This window comes from Bombus vancouverensis, chromosome 2 (genome assembly GCF_051014615.1).
Source record: "Bombus vancouverensis nearcticus chromosome 2, iyBomVanc1_principal, whole genome shotgun sequence".
Lineage (NCBI taxonomy): Eukaryota > Metazoa > Arthropoda > Insecta > Hymenoptera > Apidae > Bombus > Bombus vancouverensis.
In genome coordinates this window covers 1,612,434-1,628,868 of record NC_134912.1, presented here as the reverse complement: position 1 = coordinate 1,628,868, position 16,435 = coordinate 1,612,434, and the positions used below count along the sequence as shown (strand labels likewise).

General features: G+C 31.0%; 1 protein-coding gene and 1 long non-coding RNA gene across 2 annotated transcripts in view; both read left to right on the top strand.

Moving 5' to 3' along the window:
• SNF4Agamma (SNF4/AMP-activated protein kinase gamma subunit) overlaps positions 1 to 16,435 on the top strand; it is a 133,757-nt gene that overhangs the window by 69,264 nt on the left and 48,058 nt on the right. The window lies entirely within an intron of this gene.
• Positions 8,196 to 11,119, top strand: LOC143305122 (uncharacterized). The gene is made up of 3 exons (XR_013061811.1): positions 8,196 to 8,456; positions 8,806 to 8,961; positions 9,034 to 11,119. It is a non-coding gene; the product is annotated as an uncharacterized LOC143305122 (long non-coding RNA).

Below are 16,435 nucleotides of genomic sequence, written 5' to 3'. Positions count from 1 at the left end.
TTAAACATAGATTTAGTTTCTTGATAGTTTTATTTATTTATTTTACTGGCTTTATTGATTTACTTTATTTGATGCATTGTTTAAAATTTGAAAAGCATCGAAATTGTAAATTCAACGTATGTAACTAAGTATACAATTTAATTGTTTGGCTACTATTGTTGTCGACAATCATTAAAGTTTGATATATGATATAAATGGAGATAGAAATACGATAATAGTTACCGACGATGACAGATAAATTGGTTGGTAGTTATTAATGGCCGTGGGTCAGCAATTAATGTTGCTGATGATTAGTATTTATTAACAACATAAAAAAACGTAATTGTAAAATTTATACATATATTCTATTAAACAAAGAAACGGTATGAAAATATATGAAACAGGAAATAGGATAAAGGGTATTGTAGTATAATATTTGCATTATTATAGTAGTGCAATATCTTTTATCCTGTTCTTTGTATCATATATTTTCATTCCGTTTTTTCGCTTAAAAGCAATACATGTTTTATAATTAATATTTTTATGTTGTTAATAAATATATACTAGTTATCAGTAACATTAATAACAATCGTTAGCAGTCGAATGTAATTAAAAAAATTTGTTGGCGTCGATAATGGCGTCGATAATGGGTAACCAAAATAAAATTTGTGTCATTGATAATGATTATTGGTAACCATAATTAAATTTCCGTCATCGACGACGTTCATGCGTAACCAAAATTTTCTAATTAAGGGTATTAACTCTTATACCATAACGTAACAGTTACGATGTCTGGTATCGCAGCGCGAATAAACAGACGTACGTCAGCTATCTATTCTTGGTATAACAAACGCACAGAAAATAAATTTCCATTGATTAATGCCATCAGTAATTCGTTCAATATGCATTACAGTGAAATTTCATCCAGATGTTTACTAAAAAATTATAATAACGTATGAAAGTAACAACTAAACTCTGATAAAATGACCAGCTTCGAATTTATTTAAGCATACTAATTGTAAACATTGCCAAAAGTCACTAATCACCTGTCATTAGATTCGTACTCATTCGTAATACAAATTTTCTATTGAAAAAACGAAACGAAGAAAGAAAATAAAAGAATGCACGATATAGCAATGAATTTTAGATAATACTCTCGATCATTCGTGAAACACGATTTACAGGCCTTTAGGTATATAGGTCGGTCACCGAAGAACTTGTTAAGTGTTATAGTAAACATGTTGCCATAGCTGGTTCTGAAAGTGCAGTCTGGTGCTGACGGGTCTTCATCGACCTTGAAGAACCGGTTTCGAGATTCACACGTCGATCGTATCGATGTTCGAAACCGGAAACGTGTTTAAGGAGAAGGTGAAACGCTAAAAAGCTTGTTTATAGTTTTATAGGCCTTTCATCATATAGTAAGATCGTATACTATGTTTACGCTTCACTCATTTCCCATTGTTTTACTTATCTCTGCTATAATATGCTACTTGTTACAGCGTATATGTATGTACTTACTTTTTCTTTCTCTTTTTATTCTTTCAATTTTTTTAAGGGAAATATGAATTGTAGGTAATTACTTCTCCATAAAAGAAACGTTTACAATATATACTATAAAGCAAACGTTTTAACGGAAAGCGTTAGTAGTGGAAGCTCTGAAAATCTTATTAACGTTCTATCTCATTAGCTAGATCTGGTATCTTGTACGAACTACGAAGTAAGCAGTGGTCTCTGTATAGTACTCGGCTGCCTTTATCTTCCTAAATTAAATTATTATACGTAGATACAATTCGTTGCGAGGAATTTCACATGTCTTCTGTAATCCACGTTTAGTGATTTTCACGACGTAATATCATTGGTGCTGCGAAATCGGGTTTTCAAACGTGATCGAAGTAAAATTGACATCGACAACTTCAAGTAATCATTATATGTACTGCATCGTGCCACTGCAGTTTGCGCTATATGTAACGCGTCATGAAATGTGCATATGTATGTGAGTCTCCGGATTCTAGATTTCAGATACCACACCACTATTTGTGCGCGTCATTAATACAAGAAATATTCAACTTGATGGAAACTGGAAAATAAGTTTAATTTCAGTAAATCAATAAACAGTTCTTGTAACTTCCGGAAAATATGTAGTTGTCTATGATTATTTAATAAACAGTTTTCTACAGTTCCTTTTAACTTGAAAATTTATTGATATTTCTTACGTTCTGGACTAAATTAAAAAGAATTATAGGTAATCCATCGTGTTTGTTTCCTCTCACAAGTAAAATAGAGTTCTCTAATTATAAAGGGATAATATAGAAAGAGTGCGAATATATATGTACTTAGAACAGATGGTGTAACTAGTCGTATTTGTGGCGTTTTGTATTTCGGCATCTTTTTTCCATTTTTTCAAATCGTATCGTCGATATATTGCGCTTTCTTCCGATATCTTGTGAATATTCCGGGTTACTTCAGAGCAGATCTGAAAATTCGTTGAACGTTGGAATGATAAAAACGTAACGTACCAATAAAACGATTCAAATACGAAGAATCGCAACTAGGTCATCTAATTGTTGTAAAAATTTAAAATTTGAGATATCTAAATTAATTAGGCGAATCGAATAATAGATGAGATTTTTTTATTACTTTTAGCCTTAAGGCGTATAAATAGGCTTGTTTTACAGTTTCTATAAATGCTTAACCACTTATGCATTTACCTTTTTTATCTATCATTTTTGCGATCAACTACTTAGCTATCTCAGGTCGTAGCTTTTTCTTAAATGCTTTATGCATTTATGTTTGTTATGTTCTATGAGAAAAGGACTAGTAAAAAGACAGTTCATACTGTTTAAAAAGAACTGAAAAAAGTAAACTGTCGCTATGTACCTATGATAACTTACGAGAAACCAGCTTATAACGTTAGTATACAGGACGCTCTGCATATCGATTTAAATTTAAATCAGGAATATGCGAAGTGCACGTATCGCGGACATGATCACTGTCATTAAGTTGTAATTTAATTTCGATTGGCTTATGGTGAAATACTGACACTTTTGGTGTGTAGACAGTAGCAGAACGGATTCAACGTATCATCTACTTTCGATCATGGTATACATAAACGTAATTGGTATGTATTGTATGTACATAAACATATGTATGCATACGTATTATAATAGAGGTATATTTACTCTGACCGGTTTCGCAACGTAATTACATATGTACATACATACATATATGTATCATGTGCGACATTTTAAAGATCGATTCGGTGAACCATCTCAACCGAAGTAATCACTACTTCAACCTCAAACCGACTATTCTAACGGTATGTAAATTGAAAATCCAATGTATTTATAAATCCTTTGATGTAATTTTTCATGTTGATGTTGCTCCGAGCCTGACCTTTACGCAGATACTTCATGGTTTAACATATCATGTATAAATTGTTTTTCGTTTTACGCGTGTTTCCTTATGGATGATAATGTACAAAGTTATTAGGTGATTATTGTCAACTCTTCTCTTTGCTCGTTAAGATAGGAACTGTTGCAAGAAATTTGTTCTGCTTGATTTCTTATATATGTGATATTACTGGAACGATAGAAATGAAAAAGTAACGAAACACGCACTTCCCTAATTGCGTTTGATAAACAAAAACTAACTAAATAAATGATAATAAGTTGATATTAAACTTAATAGTTTAGTTTGTTACGATTACGATTATGTTCGTCATCGCTACCAATTTTTTGAATATTTAAATTCCTTAAGTCTCTCGTTTCGATCACGTATGAAGATGATAGAGATGAATATGATAAGTCATAGTTTCTGGGTAAAGTTTCTAGTTAAAGGGTAGTAAATCTTTAAATTCGATATTGTGAACCAAACATATGTTACCAAATCAATTATTTGATTTTAGAATTATATATATTATTATATTCTCGTCATTCTTTTGAACATTTTAAAAATATTAAGCGTTATAACATTAATTACATCATTACTTTTATAAATTTCCACCGATTATGTATTTATTTTTAAAAGATTTATCTGTGTGTATTTATGCTTTGTATCTGTGAATCTAATCAAAACTTCTTTCTTCTTCTAAATATAAAATTATGCATATTATGTATAACATACTCTTCCTTTGTCATCTTCATTTATCGATATGACAAACAGTTAGAAGGTTATATAAAATACACTGTATTGTGTGAGTGAGTGTGAGTGTGAGTGAAATACATATCTTCATTAAATACCTATACTTAGCATATGTTTGATAAAAGAATGACAAATAAAAACGTAAAGAATATGTACCTATATAGGGTTAGAAAATATTAGGGTTATTTAGGTTTAGAGAGAATGTAGAAAAAAAAGAGGAAAACTGTTTTTCAGCAAGAAACTTACACCTAATTATAAATGCAAAACTTACGCAATAAGCGAACACATGATATCATCATAATTCTATTTTTAGGTCAAATTGTCTAAAATCTAGACCCTTAATATCTAATATTTTAAGTAATAAGAAGTGAGTGTAGTAAATAGTTTCTACAAATTTTCAACAGAAATGGAAATAAATTTTTCTCTTTTGAAATATCAATTTACTATTATTATTAATAAAGTGATATATAAATTTGATTGAATTATGATACTACTTTATTAGGATATTTGAAATACAATATTAATAATTAATATGATTAGAAATTAGTTAGTTTCTTAACTAGTATTTATCCTATCGCTTGACTTTAACTAAATATGTATTATTCTTCCAATGCATGTTTGTACGAACGATATGCTGGAAATGATTTCCGTTATGCTAAAATGTGCGTGATTGGAAAAACAATAATTCTGCTGATGTCATCGCCACTTATTATTCCGGTATAAATTCTGTATGATACTGCGTCTATCAAAATTTTTTTCAATATTATGAACGTAAATTTCATCTTGCCTCTATAAAAAATCAAATAAATTTCCGGATATTTTACTCATTTACACATATATATTATATCTAGTTTATTTTATTGGTTGAAATTGCGTAGAGCTTCTAATTGTTAAATATCTTAATTATTACCTGATTTTTAGAAAAATAATGTTATTAAAAATTACATTCATGTATTAGATATTAAATATTGAAAGAAATGAAGCTAAATGAAATATTTATTAAAATCATCGAACATTTGAACTTAAATATTATATATATATTTTATTATGTGTATATTATAGTTACATAGTTTAATATAATTATATATTTTTAAATGCTTGAATTCAACTATCAAATGAATCAAAACGAAGCGAAGTTATCAAGAAAGTACATTACTTTATTGGATACTAAATATCGGAAAGAACAAAATCAAATAAGATATATATTTGTAAGATGATAAGATTAAATAGAATGATACTTCACAGTATCAGAATTTAGACTCAGTTATATATTTTAGTACAGCTATGTAATCTATATCTTAAAATGAATTCAATTATCAAATGCTCGGAAATAAAGCAAAGTTACTAAAAATTGCATCAAAGCATCAAGTATTAAACAACGACAATAATGGAATGAAGTTAAATACACATTAGTGAAGTAATAAGATTAAATATATTTTTTGTATTAATGTATTGTAATTGTAATGTATTGTAATTGCAATGTAAAATTAAATGTATTTAACTATACATAATTGGTTATTTTAATATAACCATATAAGATGTTAAAATAGACAGTACCCATACAAAATAATGTAAGATATCATAAATAAAAATAATTTTCAAATGAACAAATTTAGAATTATATAATATAGAATATAGGATGTATTATGGAATATATCATTTTCCAATTTTTTGGACATAAAAGTTTGTAATGCAATAAGATGAACGAAAGAATGAATCTTACCAGGCAGTAAAATCGCGATTTGAACTTGATTCTTATTTTTAAGATCGTTGCCGAGTTTCTGTCCTTAGTTCTAGCTACCAATTTCACTGCTCATCTCGTTGCACGAAAGACGAAAAAAGGGAGAACTATAATAATTCTTTTAAGCGCGCACTCCTGCAGAATGGGGAGACGGTCAATCGATATGACCTAGTTTCCTTGCCACGACCCCGAAATTTGCCACATCGACGACCCCGTTGTCAAAATTGGGACATTTCCAAGCATATAGCCGGAAGGTTGGTGCCATGATTTTAAGTTCGTGATAGCACAGGGACTTAATTAAAATCAGGGATGCGTAAACGATCGAACGATACGAAATTAAATCGATTTTGCCCCTTAACTGTATCTTAAGCGAAATTTTAAGCCCTTATTCTTGTAGCATATTTTAAAGGAATACTTGAAAGTTTTTGTAAGATATTACCTATAATTTAAGACAAGGTCTTGTATTGTATAATTATATTCAAGATATTTAAGACATATGTAAATACATAAAATACATATAAAAGTAAAAATAAAATGTTTTGTTAATTATGTTTTGTTAAGTTTATAGAGATTAATTATTGATTATAGTATTTACATCGTGTATATATATTTCATTTTCATAAATTTTATATATGCTTAATAATACTCTGCGGTATTGTTAGAAGTTTCATTTGCATTTTTAAAATATCATTTTATTTAGTTAACAGTGTCTAATATCTTACTTTGTCTCAATATTTTATACTTTAGGAATTATCAGTGTGCCACTATACTTTATCATTATATTATTGTAGCGATACCAAATTTTTACCGAAGATTAGCTGATTATCGATAGAAAATTAAGAAATTTGTAGTACGATCGAATGTTAAAATGAACCATCCTATACATTTCTATGAATTGCTTGTTTATGCAAGTTTTAACTTGCCGAGATGTTTTACTGTTACAACCGATAATTAATTTTTGTCTATCCTGAAAGCGCTATAAACTTCCAAAAGAAATTCAGAAACTTAAATTGCAATTTTGCGTTCTTATACTCAAATGAAAAATTACTATTATATTTTATTCATTATATTTAAAATAATTTTGATATTCTAATAACACAAACAAATAATTATAAAAATTATTTATATTAATTAATAAAAATTATTGGTCATTACCACCTATTGACAAAATCCGCAATCACATACTTGCCAACCTAATAGAAGCAGAATTTAATTCCATTGTTTCGTGTAAATTAAAGTTTTCATCTCAACATCGCCAAAAATTAATTTCAGCGTGACTTTAGCAATTGGCCAAGATGAGATTCCATTATTTTCAATAATAGGAAAATAAGATCATTCTCGTAGAAGCAACATAATAATCGGCTGGATCTGAATATTTCCTCTAATCTCGCAACCAGTCAAGTGTGCTAATAAATACTTCTTCCTGAAGTCTAATTTAACTATCGCTCAAGGATGTGCCCGTTCTTCACTTCCACTATTATCTTTGTGCATTTGATTCTGTATCGAATTATTCTATATATCGATAAATATGTACATATAATTCGTTATTGTACTGTTTTAGTTTACACTTGTTTGAACTGGGTTTGTTTCCATCTTGAGTAATCGACGATAAAGTTTATTTGGTAACAAGATTCAACGAGTTCGTCGTTAGATACTTAACGATCGATTTTAATTGAAGTAAATAGTCTTGCTTCTATGTCGGAGGAGTTAGATCGAAGATCCATCGGCTCAGCTAAACTATGAATGATAAGCGGAGTATTGTGTTTTCCACTAGAGACGGTTCCATATTTCGTATAGATTATAGATGCATCGATGCAAATGCTTTCACATTTCGCTATGCTTAGCATAGATTAGCTTGGCTTATCGCTGGATAAGCGGCTTTAAGTTGGATAATGTCTAATGTTATATCGGTTGTTTACCTGTTTTGATTTAAAGGAAACAAATATATACTTTATATTCGTTTTGTTTACGAATGTATGTAACATATTTGGAAAGTTAAAACAATCGTAAAATTTATTTATTCTGGTATTAGACTGGTTTGAAAATTTATACGCATTGTAGGGAATATGAAAATTTTTATAAAAAGAAGGCAAGTTCGAGTCACCGTGAAAAATGTTCTGCTATTAAAATGTCTTGAAATAAAATGGATTACCATTTGTTAGATAATACCTATATCGATCTTAGTCGGTCTGGATCTCGCGTAAGTGTTAAGCTTTCTTGACTCAGTTCGCAGTTCTTTTGCCAGAGGATTCATCACTCCGTGACCAGATCCTTTTAGAAAATCCTTATCGCTTTTCGTGTTACGGGGCAACGTGACCTCGCTTCATTGGCTCCGTGCCCGCGGTCCTCTGCGACGAACAACAGAGCGTCGTCGGACCTCCGAAACTATACATCCGCGACGCACGATCATATAAACAGGTCTGGGCACTCATATACCGAAAGCGAGTCCGCCGATTTAAGTCAATTCAAAAGATGAACGATTTCCCCTGGCAAGTCTCCAGACCTGTTTATACATATGTATGATTATGCTTGAGAGTATCGTCAGTCGTTATTCAAAACCGTTACCGAGTATCGAGCCTAAACACTGTTGACACATGTATAATGCTCAATTATAATATATAATTGTGTTTATATATGTTCAGTTATAATGTTCAGTATTCTTCGAAACGAATCGCGTGATTGTGAATCGAATTGAGTGAATTGACACTAATATATTCTTATTATTATATATATTATATATATATTACATATATTATATTATTATTTACAAAAAAATAAGGCAATATAAGTTACCTTAACACTAGGTTTACGGGACCCGTTAATTCGACGGATTTCAAACCTCAAAATGAAATATCCCTAAAACCATAGCATTAATTCTAACCATTTTGCATCGCAAATTAATCATTTCATCTAAAGAATTTATACACACAATTATTTTTTCCTAGGCTTTCTAATTTTTGAAATCTGTATGTAGTATACCTATCTCTACGAAACTCGTCAAATTGACGGGCTAGCTGATTTCATAAACAAACCGTTTTTCAAAGACAGTGTGCAAAAGTTTCAGTTATTGTAAACATTTCCCATTGTTGTCTCCGCTTATTGTAAGTATTTGCAATAGGATAATTGAATTTGGGCACAGTATTTTCTTTTTTTGACCAATCCCCCTTTTCTAGCAATCACGAGTAAGTCCAGGAGATATAATAAGATATTGAACAAAATTGTCAACATCAATGAAGATAGTTCTGAGGATACCTCCGAAGTAGATTAATATGAATTAGGCCAAAGCGAAGCTGACAGTGAAAGTTCTGAATACACTAAAAGCGGAGAGATAGAAGGACCTTCGGATAGTGAAGAGGAAAACTTTCTGAAAGTGTGTCGTAACAAGAAAAGGATGCGTATTTTTTCTAGTTCTGACTCCGAGGATGACAGGACGAGCGTTCCAAGCACATCCCAAAATGTAATGGGTGAAACTGAAATTGCAATTGACGGGACGCCGTGGATAAAACTGAAAGCAGCCGGATCTAGGGGTAGGACGCCCGTTCGTATGATATTCAAGGATATCGCAGGGCCTACTGGCTATGCTAAGAGGAATATTATGTCGGGTTGTGTAACTAGTGCTTTTGAATTGGTAATCGATAGACACATAATGGAACACATAAAAGATTGCACTGAAGCCGAGGCGCATTGAGTTTTGAGAAAAGACGGACAATCGCAGTTGTTGAGTCACGTAGTTTTCTAGGAGTTCTACATGCCCGGGCATATGAAGCGAGATCATTGAAAGTCTCCGAAAGATTACAAACAGATAAATTTGCGCTGATATCCGAAATATGGAACAGATTTATAAGTAATAGCCAGGCTTGTTACAAGCCATATGAAAATATCTCAATAGATGAACAATTATTTCCAACGAAAGCCCGATGCAGGTTTACGCAATATATGCCGAATAAGCCGCATAAATTTGGCATTAAGTTTTGGTTTGTAAGTGAGTTGACGTCCAAACAAAATATATTTTGAATGGTTTCCCTTATATGGGGAAAGATGAAACTCGATGCTCAAGGGAAAAAAGGACAAGGTGACTTTGTTTTCCTCAAATTTATATAAATCAGAAAACTGCACGCTTACTGTGTATAAAAGTAAACCTAACGTAAAAATCTTCCTTCTAAGCACCAAACATACAGGTATACAAGTAGAAGACAATTATAAACGTGTTATAAACGTTATAAATTATAATAAAACAAAGTTTGGTGTGGACGTCGTTGACCAGATGGCACGCAAATAATAGTGTGAAAGCAGGGAGTTTCCGATGGCCCCTCCAAGTTCTTTTTCAATATTTTAGATTTGGCAGCGATAAACGCGTGGATATTGTGTAAAGAGTGCACCGGATCGAAAATATCCAGGAAGGAGTTCATATTTTGCCAAAGATCAGATGCTTCATTTCCGTCACTTTCAACGTCAGAAGTACGAAAAAGTTGCCAAGTGGGCTAGTGCAAAAAAAATAGAAGCAATAATTGTTGTATATATTCCAAAAAGATCGTATGCTGAAAATGCACAAACAAAATTCAGTATATTTGTAAAAAATGTGCTCAATAAATATGATTACCCTATAGCGTTAATATTATTGTTATCATTTCCGTGATAATTTAAAAAAAAGACTTTTTAGTTATTAATAATTTATTTAAACGTGAAGCCTAATATTGTTCAATTCAGATTTAATTTGAATAAATCGATTTTTTAAAGAAAATGCGTATTTTCGTTTACCCGTCAGATTGACGGGTCCTCGTAGAGATAGGTATCTAAGAAACGCCCGTAAACCTAATGTTAAGGAATAACATGATACTAAAATTCGATGAAATAAAATGAATTGTTACTAGTAACGTTATTTTTGATCAATAAGAAATTGAAAATTTTCAGAGACTATTGACATATTCGGAAAAAAATATAAAGGACTTCAAATTAAATTGTGAAAATTTATAATACTAATATTTACCAAAAAGAAATAAACTGTCACTATTAGTTACATTAATAATAATAATAATGCACACTTAATACCTATCAGTTTCAATAGTTTTAAGATAAATAGCTTAGTAAATCAGAAGTTATAATATTTATGAGAACTTTCAGGAGAAAATCAACATATTTAAATTTATTTAACTCTGCTGTAGTCCTTGATTCAACTGCACATTTAAGGTCTCCGAGACAAAAGCGACCCTTATATGTAAAATTCGTTTTCTTAGTTTCATTTTCTAACTACAGGATCAAGGAAATGCTATATGTTATTATGTTTTTTTTTTTTTTATAATGCCTTATAATATAAAGCTGGTACAGTCTACTAAAGTTATTTATTTATAACAAGTTGTAAATATACGATAATAGTAGCTTTTGACGTTCGTAACATTTTTGCGACTTTTTCTTTTGTCTTTTAGTACATATGTGGTATCTGTCTCTTTTTCTGTGAACTGTAACTTTTTCAGCCGATGTTGAAGATTCCGACGTATTTATAACACTCCACCATATCTCTTTTGCAGCTTTCGTACGCGACTAATATTTTCATCGTATAATATAATTTTGTATCAATCCGTTCTCTAAATTTTCTACGAATGCTCTTTTTCTCAAAGATGTCGGTTTTCACAAGGAATTTACTTTAGAATATAAAACATAAGCATTCAATGCTGATATGTCTAGCATAGTTGAAAAGACTGTTATTGGCCAATTATTATAATTTTGAATAGGAACAGAACTATTATAATGTTAATTTATATTATTTTTCTTTTCATTCGACTTTAATGTCAGCCAATACTTCAAAATATTTCATTTTAACGATTGATTTCCATCTTTACCTCGTGTCTTAATATTTATAGACAAAAACGAGCCGAAGACGTTATATGTAACTATTTTTATTTGTAACATACCATTTGAAAAGGGACAATGAGATTTTAATATAATGTCACGAGGATACAAACAAGCATATTTATAATAATTTTACTGAAACTACAGTAGGGTTAAAACATTTTTCAGTACTAAAATCTATCAAAATAATATGAACAATATTCATAATAATAATAATCATCAAATATTATATTATTAATACTGACGCAATTAACCAAATATAATAATTTCAAATAAAATGCTATCAATCTTTTATATAAAAAATTTATTCAGCAGTATGAAATTTCCTCGATTTAATCTGACGGAAGGAGAAATGTAAATATGTAAGTTGTACGTACTTATTAATCGGATGCATTCATAATTCGGCGTCATGCCAGATGCGCATCCAATGTCGCGTATCACGCGGAGAATCGTGGCTATTTCACGAAAAGTTAGTTGTTTATAGAAATGGAGATGGTTCGTGGTGCCAAAAATTGATCCGTCTTTTTACACCAATCTAAATATCGAACTATCTCTGCATGAGAGAAATTTGTCAATTTGTAAATACACACAAAAGACAATTTATTCATCGATTATTGCACGTACATTCGTAACACGAGCGATCTTACCTCACAGAAGCTGTAAATACAGCATGTATTCCATATATTTGCATGCGATTTAGACTCGAATACGAGTTACTCTAGAATTGGTTTGCGTAAGCAGAAACCAGCATTAAGAGTTCGAAGCTCCGCTAAATTTAGATATTTCGAGACGAGTTTAATTTTCAAAGAGCATCGTATTTGTCCGACTACATTAATCTCCGCCTATTCACGCTATTTCCTTGAATCGAACAGCAGTTCTTTGAAAGCAACGAAAATCTACATTATTCCGCCGCTATTGAAATATTTCGCAAATCCTGTAGTACCTCAGTTCTTGTATATTGAGATACATAGTACACATAATGCTATGTATATTTGTTCTATGAAGCAATTAGCCAGTGAAACTGTAATAAGTAATAACCGAGTTTCTTCAATCGATACGTCCACGTGTCTCCGAGTCATTTGGTTTCATTTATTCCATATAAATAGCACATGTGTGTGTGTGTGTAATTGTTTGTCACAGCTTCACCGGAACAGCGTCTTCCCTATTGCATTAACGAACAACGATCTCGAGGATCATCGAGCGACATCGAAAATCGAGAAGAAAAGACTGCTCGGATACATTCTGCCCGATTTACAATTTTCATTAAATGAAAAAGAAGTAAGAGAAGAAGAAGAAGAAGAAATATTCTTCAAAGATCAACGATATCTTCTTAAAAATACAAAATAAAAGGGAAAAGTTTTTTAGTAAGATGCACGGAATAAGTCATCTACTGTCCCACCATAACTCCCACAATGGCGACACAAGGACTGTCAATCATCATCAAGACAGGAGTTCCTCCGTGTCTGACACTAGAACACACGACACAAAGATCCTGCAGGAGTTATTAAATCACAAACATATCCAAAGACGAATATCTCGAGGTTCAGTGAGCTCGACGTATTCTTATGGTTCTTCAACATCCTATGGCTCGTCTCGCGGCTCGTCTCGCGGCTCGTCTCACGACTCGTCTCACGGCTCGTCTCGCGGCTCGTCTCACGACTCGTCTCATGGTTTAAACTCTTCCAATCACAACTCATCCCTCCATCACAGTGTGCACAATCACTCGGTATATCATACGATTCATGGGAGCAGCCACCATCATCAGTCGATTCACCATCATCATCCCCTTCATCATGTTCATCAGCTACAGTCACAATATGCACAGAATCATCAGACGAGCAGCGGAAGAGCTTCACCCACGTCGCTCAATATGACCAGCGATCACGAGAAGCATCATCATCATTACAGCATTCAGGAGATGATACGACACTTTGGGAGAAGATTAGGCCATATGAGGCGACAGAGCGAATGTCAGGACCCGCCTAAGAAGAAAGAGGAGGATTTCCGGAATAGAAGCCAGAGTCTGGATGGCGGCGCGAAGCATCCTAGTCTGAGGGATGCTGATTGTGAGACCACTTACAGAATCTACGAAAGCATTCTTAGGCAAGGTAACGGAAAAAACGTATCGAAATGTGGGCTACGAAAATTTATTAGAATTCTGTAGATTTGGTCAGTTATTCTAGGGTGAGAACGAATATTTTTATTGGCACGACTGAAAAATTTTATTATTAGATACTAATTTCTTTTATTTTTAATAGTGATCAGTTGCATATATGTATATAGCTAAAACTTTTCATTTGTCTGTTTGCAAGATAGACGTTAGAATGGTGTTTAACTCGATGGTTGAACAATTTTTTTTATCCTATATTTATCTATGAAATAAAAGTATTACATAATTGAAACTTCGGGACTCGAGGCACGATTGAATTAATATTATTAGTGAAATCTTACAAGAATTATAAGTTTATAGGTTTGTTTGCTTAATAAAAGAAATGAAATTTTACGAGTAAATTGTACAAATTGCCGCAATTATTTGACGAAAACTTATAAAATTATAAAAGAAAAGTCGATAACGTATAACCTGTTAATTCACTAATATTATAAGTTAAACCCTTTCAGAGATTTTGCTATTCTGTTTTCTAATACTTCAAATTAATATCTCTATTCTAAATTAAAGTCAATTTCATATCGAAGATCTAACGCTTTATTAATTCGAATGAAAAATATTGTACGTATAGATTATAGATCGTTTCTCTTCTTGTTTAATTTGGCAACTTAAGTAACTTCAGACTTTTATATTTGTTTGCGTCATAAAATTGCAAGTGTAAGACGTGTTTATTTACAAGAATATTTGAAATTGTTGTTGTGGTTTACGCTAATTTTCCTATTACGTATCATTACGCAAGTTGTTTTCAAGATGGTCGAAAGTGGGTATTTCCTCTATTTCGATGTGCCAAATTGAATTAGACTATTCGCGTTTGAATTTCTGAAGCATTTAAAGATATGTATATGTATGTAGAATGTATATGTCATTGGAAGTCTACATGGTTCGACATGTAAATGTCAATTATTATTATTATGATAATCAAGTTTTAGCCGAATAATATAAATATAGAACGATAATTCTAATTTCTAAATTAAATATTTAATATATTTAATGGATTAATTATATAAAAATATCATCGTTATTAAAGTTACTATAAATTATCACTATAAAATTTATTATCAAAATGTCATAAGAAGAATATAAAATGCAAAGGAGTAATGAATTTACGGTTACCTACAGGCACTGATACGAGACACGAAGAATTATTTCTCTATTTCAAAATGTTCGTCGTTTCTGTCGATACAAGATTGACGGTAGTAAAAATTGCATTTAGTCCTCTGCATAGTTCATTTTGATTTTTTTCTTCTCATTGAATGAAACTTTAATTCCGCGTATCACTTCATCACGTATTGATTCTGATTTTATAGGAACTCTTCCTTTTTTTTTCTTCGCGTTATCAATGAATAAAATTCTAATGGATATGATTGATGTAATTGATGAAAAATTCAATTTATTCATTCTGTTGGATAACACATACATCGTTTCCCTAATTTTTTCTTAATCTTTAATGTTGTTTGTCAGAAAATGGTTCCAAGCATTTTTTGCAAGGATTCAATATCTATAGACATGATCGATGAAATTCAAGGAAAACTATATAAAACTTTATATAAAGTTATTATTCTATTGGTTAACACTACATCGTTTGTTTCAGAGATTCATAAGTTTTGTACAATTTTTCATATTGTTCATGAATAAATGTTCTCAATTTTAAGTATCATTTTGAAGGGGTTCAATGTAGTTCAAGAAATTAAATCGCCATCATAATTGTGTTTAAAATCAATGTTTTTGTTACTTGCGAATCTCGGGCGTTCCTATATAATTACTGCATTTAATTCTTGCTCCAAATGAGACAATATTTATTTGATTCAAAATATCTCTCACTATTCGACACTGTATAAGCAATAACTTCTTCCACTCTCACTAAATGCATAACAAAGTTTAATATCGATATTTGCTAATAAGGCTACAACTTTTTCCTTTTTTGAATTGTACTTAATAACCACGATCTCGTTTCTTTCATATTTCGTATTTTTATTGAAATCCTTTAATAAGACCTCAGACAATTTATATTTATATAATATTCCTTCTTATTTTCACTCGTAGAACGCACTGATAAATGTATAAATATTTATACTGTCATTTGCATTTAATAATATAAGTATTAATAATAGTAGAAATAAAAGATATTTCGTGTAAATATCGCAAGGTTTATTTTTTAAACGATTAGAAATGGGAAAAAATGTTATAAAAAGAGGGTGAAATAGTATATAGAATAAGGTAACTTTATGCCGTTGATGCATTATGTATGAGCTCTTTTCAACTGCATGTAATTTTCGTCTGCCCATAAAAAAATATTATTATAAAATACTGATACTTAAAAATGATAAAAATTTGAAATTTCATGTATTATTTCTTTCTCTTTATTGCGTAATGAATGTGCAATATAATATGTGTGAAACGATTAATTTCTATTGAAATATAGGCCTGTATTTCCTCTTCGTTTGAACGAAGAAATTATTCTATTAAATTATTACGAATTATTTCTACTAGTGTGCTAGACTTACAATTATTGTAGTTGCACTATGTGGGTTTCTACTATATTTTTGGCTCTCAAATAAATG